Below are 12137 nucleotides of genomic sequence, written 5' to 3'. Positions count from 1 at the left end.
GCACCCCCATCTACCTACTAACCTCATCCCACCTCCTTGACCTGTCCGTCTTCCCTGGACTGACCTATCCCCTCCCTACCTCCCCACCTATACTCTCTCCACCTATCTTCTTTTCTCTCCATCTTCAGTCCGCCTCCCCCTCTCTCCCTATTTATTCCAGAACCCTCACCCCATCCCCCTCTCTGATGAAGGGTCTAGGCCCGAAACGTCAGCTTTTGTGCTCCTGAGATGCTGCTTGGCCTGCTGTGTTCGTCCAGCCTCACATTTTATTATCTTGGCAAGTTAAGTAACCTCTTTAAAGCAGATTTTCAACGCTATAAGCTTCAATTTCTGCAATTGGAGCTTGAAACTCATCAGCATAAATGGGGTTACAGATACAAATCAGGCATTCCTGATATATTGCCTTCAGATAGATCTTGGGAAAGAGGAGGAGAAAGAAATGGAGGAGAACAGTGACTTTCAGGATCAAAATCCTGGAACTCACAACCTGATAGCAATGTGGGATAGCAATTTGCTGAAAACTTGCTTTGTGCTCCAGATATCTGATGAAGGGTCTATGCCCAAAACGTCAGCTTTTGTGCTTCTAAGATGCTGCTCAGCCTGCTGTGTTCATCCAGCTCCACACTCTATTAAAGAACTTAATCCTCCTTGTTTTGAACAATGCTTCTGTGAAAACGTATACCGTTTTCCATGGTCAAACTTACTAATGCCCTCTTTAACATCTCTCCCTATATGTCACAAACTTATGGAGATTTACTAGATGAAATTTAAGTATGCTAACGTAGCTTTTAAACAATCCAGCAATAGCTAAGCTCTGCAAAATCCTCAACTGGTAATGTTTGAATCCTGTCCATCTTTTGAAATTAATTACTATTTCCTTTGTTCTTCTTGTTTTCCCTAGACTATCCTATTATGAACAAAATTGGTGACAAGCCAATTGCTCTTGTTTCTCTCCCAGTGCCATGAGACATGTAAAAGTAACTGGGCTGAGTTTCCTTCCTCCACGAAGGGAACTATGTTGTCACTTCTTACTGCTTATCCTTTAGTAATCAGGAACTCATCTAATAGGGCTTATGAAAACAGGACCATATCTACCAGTCCATGAAGCCACATCTTCGAGGAATAAACCTCACTTTTTTTTAACAGCAGTTTGTATTCAGAGGTCAGCACATTTCAAATTGCAAGAATTTTTAATTTTTTGTGAAATCTGTTGGTTTTATAGACAAAAAGGTTGTCTGGATTTGGGGTGGGTTTTTGCAGACATGGAAAACTTTATATTTTATGAAATACAATTAATAAACATAACAAAAATATTGTTTCAGTTGTTTCCTGAAACTTTGATACAGTTTATGTCTCTATTCTTTTTGAAGCACAGCCAATATATCTTGTTCAATCCTGGTTCTATTGCATCCAGTCTGTGACAATAAAAATCGGAAATGCATATTAGTTGAGAGTAAACAACTGTATTCTTGCTTTGTCTCATGATATTCAAAAGACAGGCTTGAGTAACTGCATTTATTACTTCATAAATAACTATGATATCTCTTTAAAAAAGACATGAGTGTCTACTTTCAAATGTGAAATAATAAAAACATGAAATATATTTGCTCTATCCAAGTGGAATTTACAACATTTGCATAAAAACTGCAAATAATTATTTAGAATTTCACCTCCCATCTTTGTGGGCATTAAAAATTTACAATTCTGTCAACTCATTCAGCCCATCACGCTGAGAGGTAAAACTTGTTCATCACTGAAATTTTGGAATTCTTAAATGGGTAAAATATCTTAACTTCAATTTACACTGCAAAATAAATGCATTTATATACAATGGTTGCAGATTCTGCAACTCTAAAAAACAATGTATCAACCTCATCTGGTTGATCTCTGGGGCAGATAGCCCTTGAACCCAGAATGTTATGGGCTTATAGTAGAGAGAATACCACTTACTGCTATTCTAACACATTTTGAAGAGTGAATTAAAAGCTATAATCTAATTTTTGAAATCCCAAGAACCGTGAATGCTGGAAATCAGAAGGATAAACAGAAATTGCTGGAAAAACCCGGCAGATCCAGCAGCATCTATAGAGAGAAAGCTGAGTGTCTTCAAAATTGTTCTGAAGACCCAAAATTTAACATTGCTTTCTCTCCATTGATGCTCCCAGACTTGCTGAGTTTTCCAACAATTTTTGTTTTTGTGCCTACAATCCAATATCAGACTCTGGTGCAGTGATATACCAATCATTTAAATTGACTCAATCAGATCACAACTATGATCAAAAATCTGGATGAAACCATAGAACATGGATGCTGGTAAAATAAACTCCAAAACCCTTGTAATTAAGTGAAAAAGTTAACATTTACAGTCACCATAAACTGATGGGTATAATTAGAAACGAACAGATTCACAGGATATAATCCTCAAACCATTAATTTTAAAAATCATAAAATCACACGTGATAAAAACTTATTGAGTCGCTTTAAGGCAGTTAGTGGTCTTGATTATATCACTGCTGCTTACTCCATGGTGTCCATTACTCTGTAGTGGTAGCTTTACAAATGTGTGCTGCCAGCAGGAAGTTTTGCCTGCCAGCAACACATATGGGAATTCATGACCGACTTTCTGGTAATACAACACAAGCAACATTTTTGTTTAGGTCAAAACATGTTGGCATTTAAAACAAAATAGTAAATACATTGTGACATTTTTTTTGCTTGTATGCTAAAGATATGGAAAATATTTTTTAACTGTCCCAAAAGAAGCTCAAATGGGTCTCTGGCCATCTTTTCCAATGTGTTACTTCATACTAGAGCTGGCAGAGGTTGTCAGTACGCAGTAAGCAAATCCAGAGTGCAACTCATAAAGTATAAAAAGGAGGATCTAGGCCAACCTCTCACCCCTCACCTTTGACCTGTGATTTATCTTGAATTTGAAAGCAACAGCAAGGATAGCTAGCAACCCGGATTGCAAACTAGCATTCATTCTTCAGATACAGATTAGAAAGCTGTCTCTAAGTTGTCTGATGTTGTTTGTCACAAAAATACCTAAAATCCTGAACTCATCTCGCAGTTATGCGGCAACTAGGCGATAGCATATACATAACACTTGACTTCAGAAATGCTGAATTTTAATGTTATTGAAAATGTTGCCTCTTTCATCTTTTATAAACTTTGGATCACCAAGATCTCAATTAGTCAAAAATAATAGAAATTTCTGTTTGATACATTTTAGATTTCAGCCATTCATTGATGGTTTAGAAAATGCTGGGAACTACAAATTTTATGATGTACTTTTACTATTGATAGTGGAAGTCTTCCTCAAATAACCCTTTGAACATTTAGCATTGCCTCTTCTGAACTAGCTTGCTTTTATTTAATGAAGGCCATACATAGGCTTAGTTCAAATGCTTGGGATGTTACAGATATGACCAGTTAACAGTATTGCATATGGATATACATGCTGGATGCTGTCTAAAATCACATTTGGAATCTCCAGCATAACAAAAACTGGCTTCAAAGTCAGAGTTTTAATAGAACTTCATTGATGTAGACTGGAGTCAACCCTTAGTTGTAAAATGATTTTACCTGGTGTTTTTCTAGTATCTGCAAAACAGTGAAGTTGATGCAACTGATTTTGGACCACTGGAGCCAAGGAAACAAGGTATCGTTGAAAGCAATCGAAATTCCTGAAATTCTGTGCAGTTACAGGAATAAAATGAAATTCTTCTTCTCTATTCACTTCTCATTGTGCAATGGAAGCAAAATTTACAGCAATCATGGATGAAGATTACAACACTTCCTTTTCATAAATATCAAATTCCTCCATTTTAGGAGATAGCATATTGCATTAAGATAGACGGGTTTAAAACTATCTTTTTAAGATAGATAATTAAACATTATGCAAATTTTAATAAGTCAGGTGTGCCAAAATTGATTGAATTCTACAAGTGCTTTATTTAATGGAAACCCAGAGTGTTAGTCAATCAGTGCAAGGGGTTCACTGTGCAGCAATCAAGAGAAAAAGTGAATAAAGACGAGAAATAACCAAATATAGAGATATGTTGTACCTAATCTTTCTTCTTTGGCAAAGAAATAAACTATTTTAATTAAACATTTTTATGCTTAAATGTGTATATATTGAGCAAACCAAGGCCTTAATTATTATTTATTCTGCTATAAATAGTTCTTTAACATACAACTATTGTGAAGAATTACAACATGATCTGACAATTGTGAGATGAAACAAACCTGTTCTGTAATTCACTTTGCAGATGTCTAGTTAGTCAATCAAGTGATCTGTAATCACAAACCCTGTCAGAAAATGAATGAATAATGGGCTGTGATAAAATGGTGGGATTTTCTGGTGTGCTTGTTCCATGTGGTGCATGCCATCTGTAATTGTCAGGTCCTGTTGGCTTTGTTCTTTACTTGAGGATGGAAATTAAACCATGTACTGTTGTCTTCATCTGAGGAAGCTGTAAGCAAGGAGAGTTGGAAATGTTGGAACGGGATTAGAGTGGGACAGAGAGAGGTCTAACAAAAGAGATGGAGAGGTTTTTGAACGAATATTTCAGGATAAATTCTTCTTCACTGCATGGAAATCACTCTGGCAATGCAGATTGCCCACCCATTGCAAAATCCATTTTGTCTACAGATTACGTCACTATCCATGTGGTACAGATCTAAGTTTGCCCTAAGTATTTTAACACTTTTAGCTAAAATGCTTAGATTGAATCAAGTTTGAAACACACTTGTCCCAAAAATTTAATGATTGATCACAATGGAATGGCAGGTGCATCTTGACATTATCTTGCCTACCACCGCAAACATCCACCACTTATCTGCTGATGACCAAAGTTTTATACAAAATGTCTGCAATTGCAGATAGTTGAATTAGTATGTATCATAATGCTTTGTTGCGTGATGCAGGTTTCTGTATACACCAACTAACCCCTGTTGACATAATTACTGAAGTGCTAAACATAACAGTTAAATGTCATGTGTACAGCAAAGCACACTTTATCTTAATGTATTTTGTTGGTTTAAGAACAAGGCTAATTCACAAAACAAATATGCTTTTTAATGCCAACTAGTTATTATTCAGTACCTGTTCAGCAAGACTTTCTGGGAAAAAAGAATTTGCATTTTCAAAGCTCCTTTCGCAACTTCATTGTTTTAAATTAAGGCATTCTGAAGCTTCAAGCATTTGCAGCCAATATTCCTGTTAATTTTCTCAATATAGAAATGATTGCAGTGTGCATTTTATTAATTTTATAAACATCAAATTATCTATCACCTAAATACAAAATGATACTACCTTGATTTTCCTGCACATGTAACTGTTTGCCAGTTTCATACTTGAACTCCAGATCCCCAAGAACATATGGCCAATTTGATATGACATCATACAATGTCAGTCCACAGCAAGAACTTGAATCATGGAGTTACAGACTTAGAGAGCATGGAATCAGACCCTTCAGTCCAACTCATTGTCACCAACTAGTCTGATCAATTCCCATTTGCTAGTATTTTAGGCCCACATCCCTCTCAGCCCTTCCTATTCATACGCTCACTCAGGCGCCATATAATTGTTGTAATTGTACCCGCCTACACCACTTCCTCTGGAAGCTCAGTCCATACAACCACCACTGTCAGCATGAAAAAGCTACCCATTCAGGTCCCTTTTCACTCTTTCCCCTCTCACCCTAAACCTATGCCCTCTAGCTTTAGACTCCCCACTCCTAGGAAAAAGATTTTGGTTATTCACCCAACCCATGCCCCTCATGATTTTATACAGACCTCTATAAGGTCACCTCTCAGCCTCCTATGACCTGGGGAGAAAACCCCAGCCTATTCAGTATCTCCCAATAGTTCAAACCCTGCAGGCCTGGCAACATCCTTGTAAATCTTTTCAGCACTTTCTCAAGCTTAACAACACAATTCCTATGCAAGGTCATCAGAATTATATACAATGTTCAAAAAGTGGTCTCGCCATTATCCTGTACAGCCTCAACATGACATCTGAAAACCTATGCTCTATGTTCTGCTCAATGAAGGCAAGCATGCTATATGCCTTCTTCACTACCCTGTCGACTTGTGACTTCACTTTCAAGGAACTACGTACCAGAATCCCTAGGTCTCTTTGTTCGCCATCACTCCCCAGGGCCCTACCATTAACTGTATATGTCCTGCCTTGATTTGCCTTCTCAAAATGCAACATTCACATTTATCTAAATTAGTAAGATGGAGTCAGACAGAGAGACAGAGTAAGAGAGACAATGAGAGACTCAGAGAGAGAGAGACAGTGAGAGATAGCGTTAGAGAGACAGAGACAGAGAGACAGAGAGAAACAGTAAGAGTGACATAGAGAGACAGAGGAAAGTGATGGAAGAAGAGAAAGAGGAGACAGACAGACAGACAGAGAGAGATAGAGACAGAGTAAGGAAAAAGTGATTGAGAGTGAGAGGAGGAAACACAGGGAGACAGAAAGAGAGAGGGGGGGTCAGGGAGAAGAAAAGTGGGCTCGTGGAAAGGAGTGGTCCGGCTGTAGAAGTGAAATTATTGTCGGGATTTTTGAGACTCCAGCACAGCGTCAGCTCAAAGCATTACCTCATGGTGCAGGAAATTCTCTCAATGCGAGTCTTCTGTTTCTGCTCTGAAATGATGATAGTGTAACCAAAAATATGTAAAACAAGATAAGAATACAACTCGATTAGTGAAACATGATCTGTAACGTGAAACAGTCATACTCGGTTTATGACAATAGTATCCTTTCCCATTCTTATTTTTTAATGTTTTTACATACATGTTATTTAATTCTCTTCCTTCTCTTGGTTTCTCACACACTTTAATGCCTTTCTTTAAACAGAAGTGCAAGGAAAGTGTTAAATGCCTTAGCCTCTGATCATCATTCTTCTGAGCTGACCACCAGGGAGGTAGCTCCAATTGCCCTCTGATTTTCTTTTTGCCTTTTGTTGTGGGAAATTGACAAATCAAATAGCCAGTGTCTTCCCTTCAGAGCAAACTTGATGATATGTTTATGAAGAATTAGACAGACAAGAAGCAGTCTTACTGCTCTGCAAAATGTTGCATTGGAGGGCTACACCTTTCTGCCTGACCTGGAAAAGCAAGATTTATCAGAAGTCAGAGATAATGGGAACTGCAGACGCTGGAGAATCCAAGATAATAAAGTGTGAAGCTGGATGAACACAGCAGGCCAAGCAGCATCTCAGGAGCTCAAAAGCTGATGTTTCGGGCCTAGACCCTTCATCAGAGAGGGGGATGGGGTGAGGGTTCTGGAACAAATAGGGAGAGAGGGGGAGGTGGACCGAAGATGGAGAGAAAAGTAGATAGGTGGAGAGGAGAGTATAGGTGGGGAAGTAGGGACGTGATAGGTCAGTCCAGGGAAGACGGACAGGTCCAGGAGGTGGGATGAGGTTAGTAGGTAGGAAATGGAGGTGCGGCTTAGGGTGGGAGGAAGGGATGGGTGAGAGGAAGAACAGGTTAGGGAGGCAGAGACAGGCTGGGCTGGTTTTGGAATGCAGTGGGGGGAGGGGAAGAGCTGGGCTGGTTGTGTGATGCAGTGGGGGGAGGGGAAGAGCTGGGCTGGTTGTGTGATGCAGTGGGGGGAGGAGACGAACTGGGCTGGTTTTGGGATGTGGTGGGGGAACGGGAGATATTGAAGCTGGTGAAGCCCACATACGTCCCTACTCTCCCACCTATACTCTCTCCACCTACCTTCTTTTCTCTCCATCTTCAGTCCGCTTCCCCCTCTCTCCCTATTTATTCCAGAACCCTCACCCCATCCCCCTCTCTGATGAAGGGTCTAGGCCCGAAACGTCAGCTTTTGTGCTCCTGAAATGCTGCTTGGCCTGTTGTGTTCATCCAGCTTCACACTTTATCAGAAGTCACATTTTTATTCGTACAACCTATGAAATCTAAATTTGTGAGGACTTTTCAATGTAATAATTTTGAATAAAATAATGTAGCTGTTCTGTGTGCTTTTCCCCTCTGTTTGTGATCACGGAAAATAAATGCATTCTCCAAATGGGAATACATTTATGAAAAGCAAACTCAAAATATTAAATACTGAAATGGATGTCATAAGTATAAATCATAATTTCACATCAACCTTTTTCTTTAACTGTCAATGAAAATAAAAATATGTCTTTAACGTTCTTGAGTATATGTTTTTATTGGTTTCATATGATAACCTTTTTGGAGAGTGCATAAGAATTTATTGCACATCTGTTCAGTATTTTATTTTTTATTAGGAAAGAAGGGATGAAACAAGGTTCCACCCACCTACTCTCACCATCACCACCAATGCCTTCTCTTCCCAGTACAGATGCATCAAACATTATTATAGGTGGAGCATACATGCGAAGGATTTATTGATTATTTCATAAACTATACTGAAAAGGCTTTGGTCGGGAAAATAAGTTAAACATAGAGGTCCAAAGGTGTAAGAGAAAATGAAAAGTTCATGCCAATGTTGAAGTCATGCAGTGCAGTTTGCAATAACTTAAAGGACAAAGTCCACATCTTTAATTCAGTAGGGACTAGTAAATAAGTGGAATGAAAATCAAACCACTCTGCCTTATTGGTTCACACGTGTGGAATTGTAGATCAGTTGGCTTTTATTTTCTGGGAATGGGTCAGCCACTCTTTTGTAAATGTCTTCCTCATCCTATAATTAACTGCTGCCCCCTCCCCCACAATCAGGAGCCCATTGTTTCGCTGAAGACTTGATTGTATAATCTGGCTGTAGTCCATGGTCAGAGTCAAGTATAGCAGGGTGCCTTGTACTTTGATATTTCTGAAATTGTCTGTTGTGATGAAGTGGCTAGCACCTGCTAATTTTCTCTATAGACAGCATAGCAAGCAATGGGAACATGTATTGTTAGTAGTTGCAGTTACAGAGGTACAAGGAAAGAGTTGCCTAAAGTGAGCTGGGAAAATAGACTAAGGGGGAATGGGTGGTGAGCAGAGACAGACATTTAAGCGGGTATTTCACAAATCTAGGCATAAATTTATCCCATCAAAAAGGACTCAATGAAAAAGATGAGCCACTTATAGTTAACAAAGGCAGTCAAGGAGAGTATCTAATCAAGCCTTTAAGACATAAGAAGCAGTGAAAGCTAATGGTGGGCCAGAGGGCTAAGTTTTTTTTAGGAACCAGCAGCCAATGACTAAAATGTTAATAAATAGAAAAAAAACAATGGAAGTAAATTGACAAGAAATATGAAAGTAAACAGCAAGCGCTGCTATGAGTATCTCAAGAAAAGAAGATGGATAACATGTGTGGGAGACTTGAAGAACACAATTGGGGATTTCATAGTGGGGAACTGAGAAATGACAGGTAAGATATGACAGATATTGGTCATCATGATGAAGCACACTATAAACACCCCAAAGCTAATAGAGAAGCAAGGTGCTAATGGGAGGAAGGATTTTTTAACAGTCTCTATCAGCAGTGACAAACTAATTAACAAATTAATAGGACTGAAAGCAGAAAATATGTCAGGACCTAATGACTCACATTGAGTGGTTTTAAAGGAGGGTTGCAGAGATAGCGGAGACATTGATCAAAATACCGCAGAAATCACTGCATTCCGGGAGGGTTCCAGCAGATTGGGAAACTGTTCATGTGATTCATTTATTCAAGAAGGAAGGGAGACAGCAAGTAGGAAACTGTAGGTTAGTTAGCCCAGCATATGTCATTGGAAAATATGCTACAGGCCATTGTTAAGAAACTTTGGAAAGTTCAATTCAAACAAAGTCAACATAGTTTTGTGAAGGAGAAATAAAGTTTGACAAATTTGCAAGAGTTCTCTGAGGATAAAACAAGCAAAGTTGACAAAAGATAGTTGGATTTTCAGAAGGCATTCAATAAGGCGCCACAAAAAAGGTTACTGCATAAGATAGGGGCGCACAGTATTCAGGGTAACATATTAGCATAGATTAAAAATTGATTAACACAGAGAAGATTATGATTTGGGATTAATGGATTTTTTTAAATTGGAAGGATGTAACTAGCAGCGTGACACAGCATCACTCCTAGCCCCTCAATTACTTATTACCTATGTAAATGACTCAAAGATGGAGGCAGTATATAATGTATTGAAGTGTGCTGATAATACAAAATCAGGTAGAACCGCATGTTGTGATAAGGGCACAAGGAATCTACAAGAGGGTACAGATAGTTTCAGAAAGTTGGCAAAAAAATGGCAGATGGAATGTAATATAAGAAAGTGTAAGGTCATACACTTGGTAGGAAGAATCAAAAGATTGACTATTATTCAAATTGTGAGCCACCAAGAATTGCAGTGCAGAGGGATCTAGATATTCTTGTGCATGAAACAAAAAAAAAGCATATGGATGCAGCATGCAATTAAGGAGACAAATGGAATTTTAGCATTTCTCATTAAGAGTTAGAGTTTAAAGATATGGATGTCTTGTCACAACTCAACAGGATTCTGGCGAGGCTGTAACTGGAGTATTCTTTTCAGTTTGGATCCATTTTTAAGAATGGATGTCTTGGTATTGGAAGCAGTTCAAAATAGATTCACAAAGCTAATTCTTAAGATGAGGAGTTAATGTATTAAGAGCAGCTAAACAGCTTAGGGCTTAATACATCACAGTTTAGAAGAATGATGGAGTATCTTATTGAAACATGCAAGGTACTGAGGAGGTTTAACAGTGTAGATGTGAGGAAGATGTTTCCAATAGTGAAGAAATTAGAACTTGAGCTAAGGGGCATAGTTACAGAATAAGGAAACAGTTATTTAAAACTGAGATGCCAAGGAATCTCTTTATCCAAAAGGTAGTGGATGTCTGGAATTCTTTACCCAAGTGAGTTGTGGATGCTTGAATAAATTTTTTTTAAAGATATTTAAAGAGGTAATGGACAGATTATTGGAATATCAGGAACAAAAACTAAACAGACAACAAATCTCTCTTGATCTATCTCTTTAAAACAAAATGAAAGAACTGTAGATGCTGGAAATCAGGAACAAAAACAGAAATTGCTGGAAAATCTCAGCAGGTCTGGCAGCATCTGTGGTGAGAAATCAGAGATAATGTTTCGGGTCCAGTGACCCTTCTTCAGAACTGATGTTAGCTAAGAAAATGTTGTTTTTTATGCAGAAAGTAGGGTTTGGGGAAGGGTTCAGAAGTAAACGATAGGTGGAGATAGAGCCCAAAGTGAGAGGAGGACAGTTGGACAGACAAAGGAATAGAAAACAGTGAGCCTAGGAGAACGAATGCCTACTACTGGGGACTATTAGTGGCTAACAATGGATAGTGTGTAATAGCAGATCATGTGATAACAAAGCCTGGTGTGGGGCTGTTGCGCTAAGGACATGGAAGAAGGTGACTAAAGTCCTACAATTGTTGAATTCGATATTGTGTCAAGAAGGCTGTCGAGCTCCCAAGTGGAGAATGAGGTAATATTCTTCCAGTTTGCACTGAACTTTGCTGGAACACTGAGGCAAGCCTGAGATAGAGACGTTGGCCAGGTAACAAGGTGATGGGTTGAAATGGTAGACAACTGGAAGCTCCGGGTCTTTTTTGCGGTCAGAACATAGGTGTTTTGCAAAGTAATCACCCAGTGTACACTTCATTTCCCTAATGAAGAGGAGACTATGTTGTGGGCAGTGAGTGCAATTAGATTAGATTAATTGAAGTGCAGGTAAAGCGCTGCTTCATCTGGGCAATGTTGTTGGGCACTTGAATACGGAGTAGGGAAGAAGTAAACTGGCAGCTGTTATACCTTCTGTGGTTTCAGGGGAAGGTTTCAATGGGACTGTTGGGATGTTGGGCGTGAAAGAGCAGGGCATCCCAAAGGAATCAGTCCTTGCAGAGGGCTGACAAGGGAGAGGAGGAGAACATTTGTCTGCTGATGGCATCCCACTGGAGGTGACAGAAATGGTGGTTAATGATCTTTTGGATATGGATGCTGGCGGGTTGACAGGTGAAAGCAAGGGCGACCCTATTGCTGTTGTGAGAGAGAACGGAGGAAGTGAGGGCTGAAATGCAGGAGATAGGTTGGAGTCTGCTGAGGGCCGAGTCAACAGTGGTGCTGGGAAATCCTTGGTTAAGCAAGAAGGCAGATGCTTCAGAGGCACCACTGTGGA

At 39.1% G+C, this 12137-nt stretch overlaps 1 long non-coding RNA gene across 9 annotated transcripts in view; it reads right to left on the bottom strand.

The window, feature by feature from the left end:
* Positions 1–1171: 1171 nt before the first annotated feature.
* LOC125450704 (uncharacterized) overlaps positions 1172–12137 on the bottom strand; it is a 45579-nt gene continuing 34613 nt past the window's right edge. For 7 of the 9 annotated variants that reach the window (XR_007247129.2, XR_007247128.2, XR_007247134.2 and 4 more), the window contains 2 exons: positions 6610–6655; positions 3112–4475 (listed from right to left, as the gene is read on the bottom strand). This is a non-coding gene — a long non-coding RNA (uncharacterized LOC125450704). Of the gene's footprint in view, positions 1416–3111; positions 4476–6609; positions 6656–12137 lie in introns of those variants that run through there. The other 2 variants (XR_007247131.2, XR_007247130.2) reach the window with 2 other exon arrangements.

Source organism: Stegostoma tigrinum, chromosome 3, assembly GCF_030684315.1.
Source record: "Stegostoma tigrinum isolate sSteTig4 chromosome 3, sSteTig4.hap1, whole genome shotgun sequence".
NCBI classification, from domain to species: Eukaryota; Metazoa; Chordata; class Chondrichthyes; order Orectolobiformes; family Stegostomatidae; genus Stegostoma; species Stegostoma tigrinum.
This window is presented reverse-complemented; position numbering and strand designations above follow the sequence as displayed.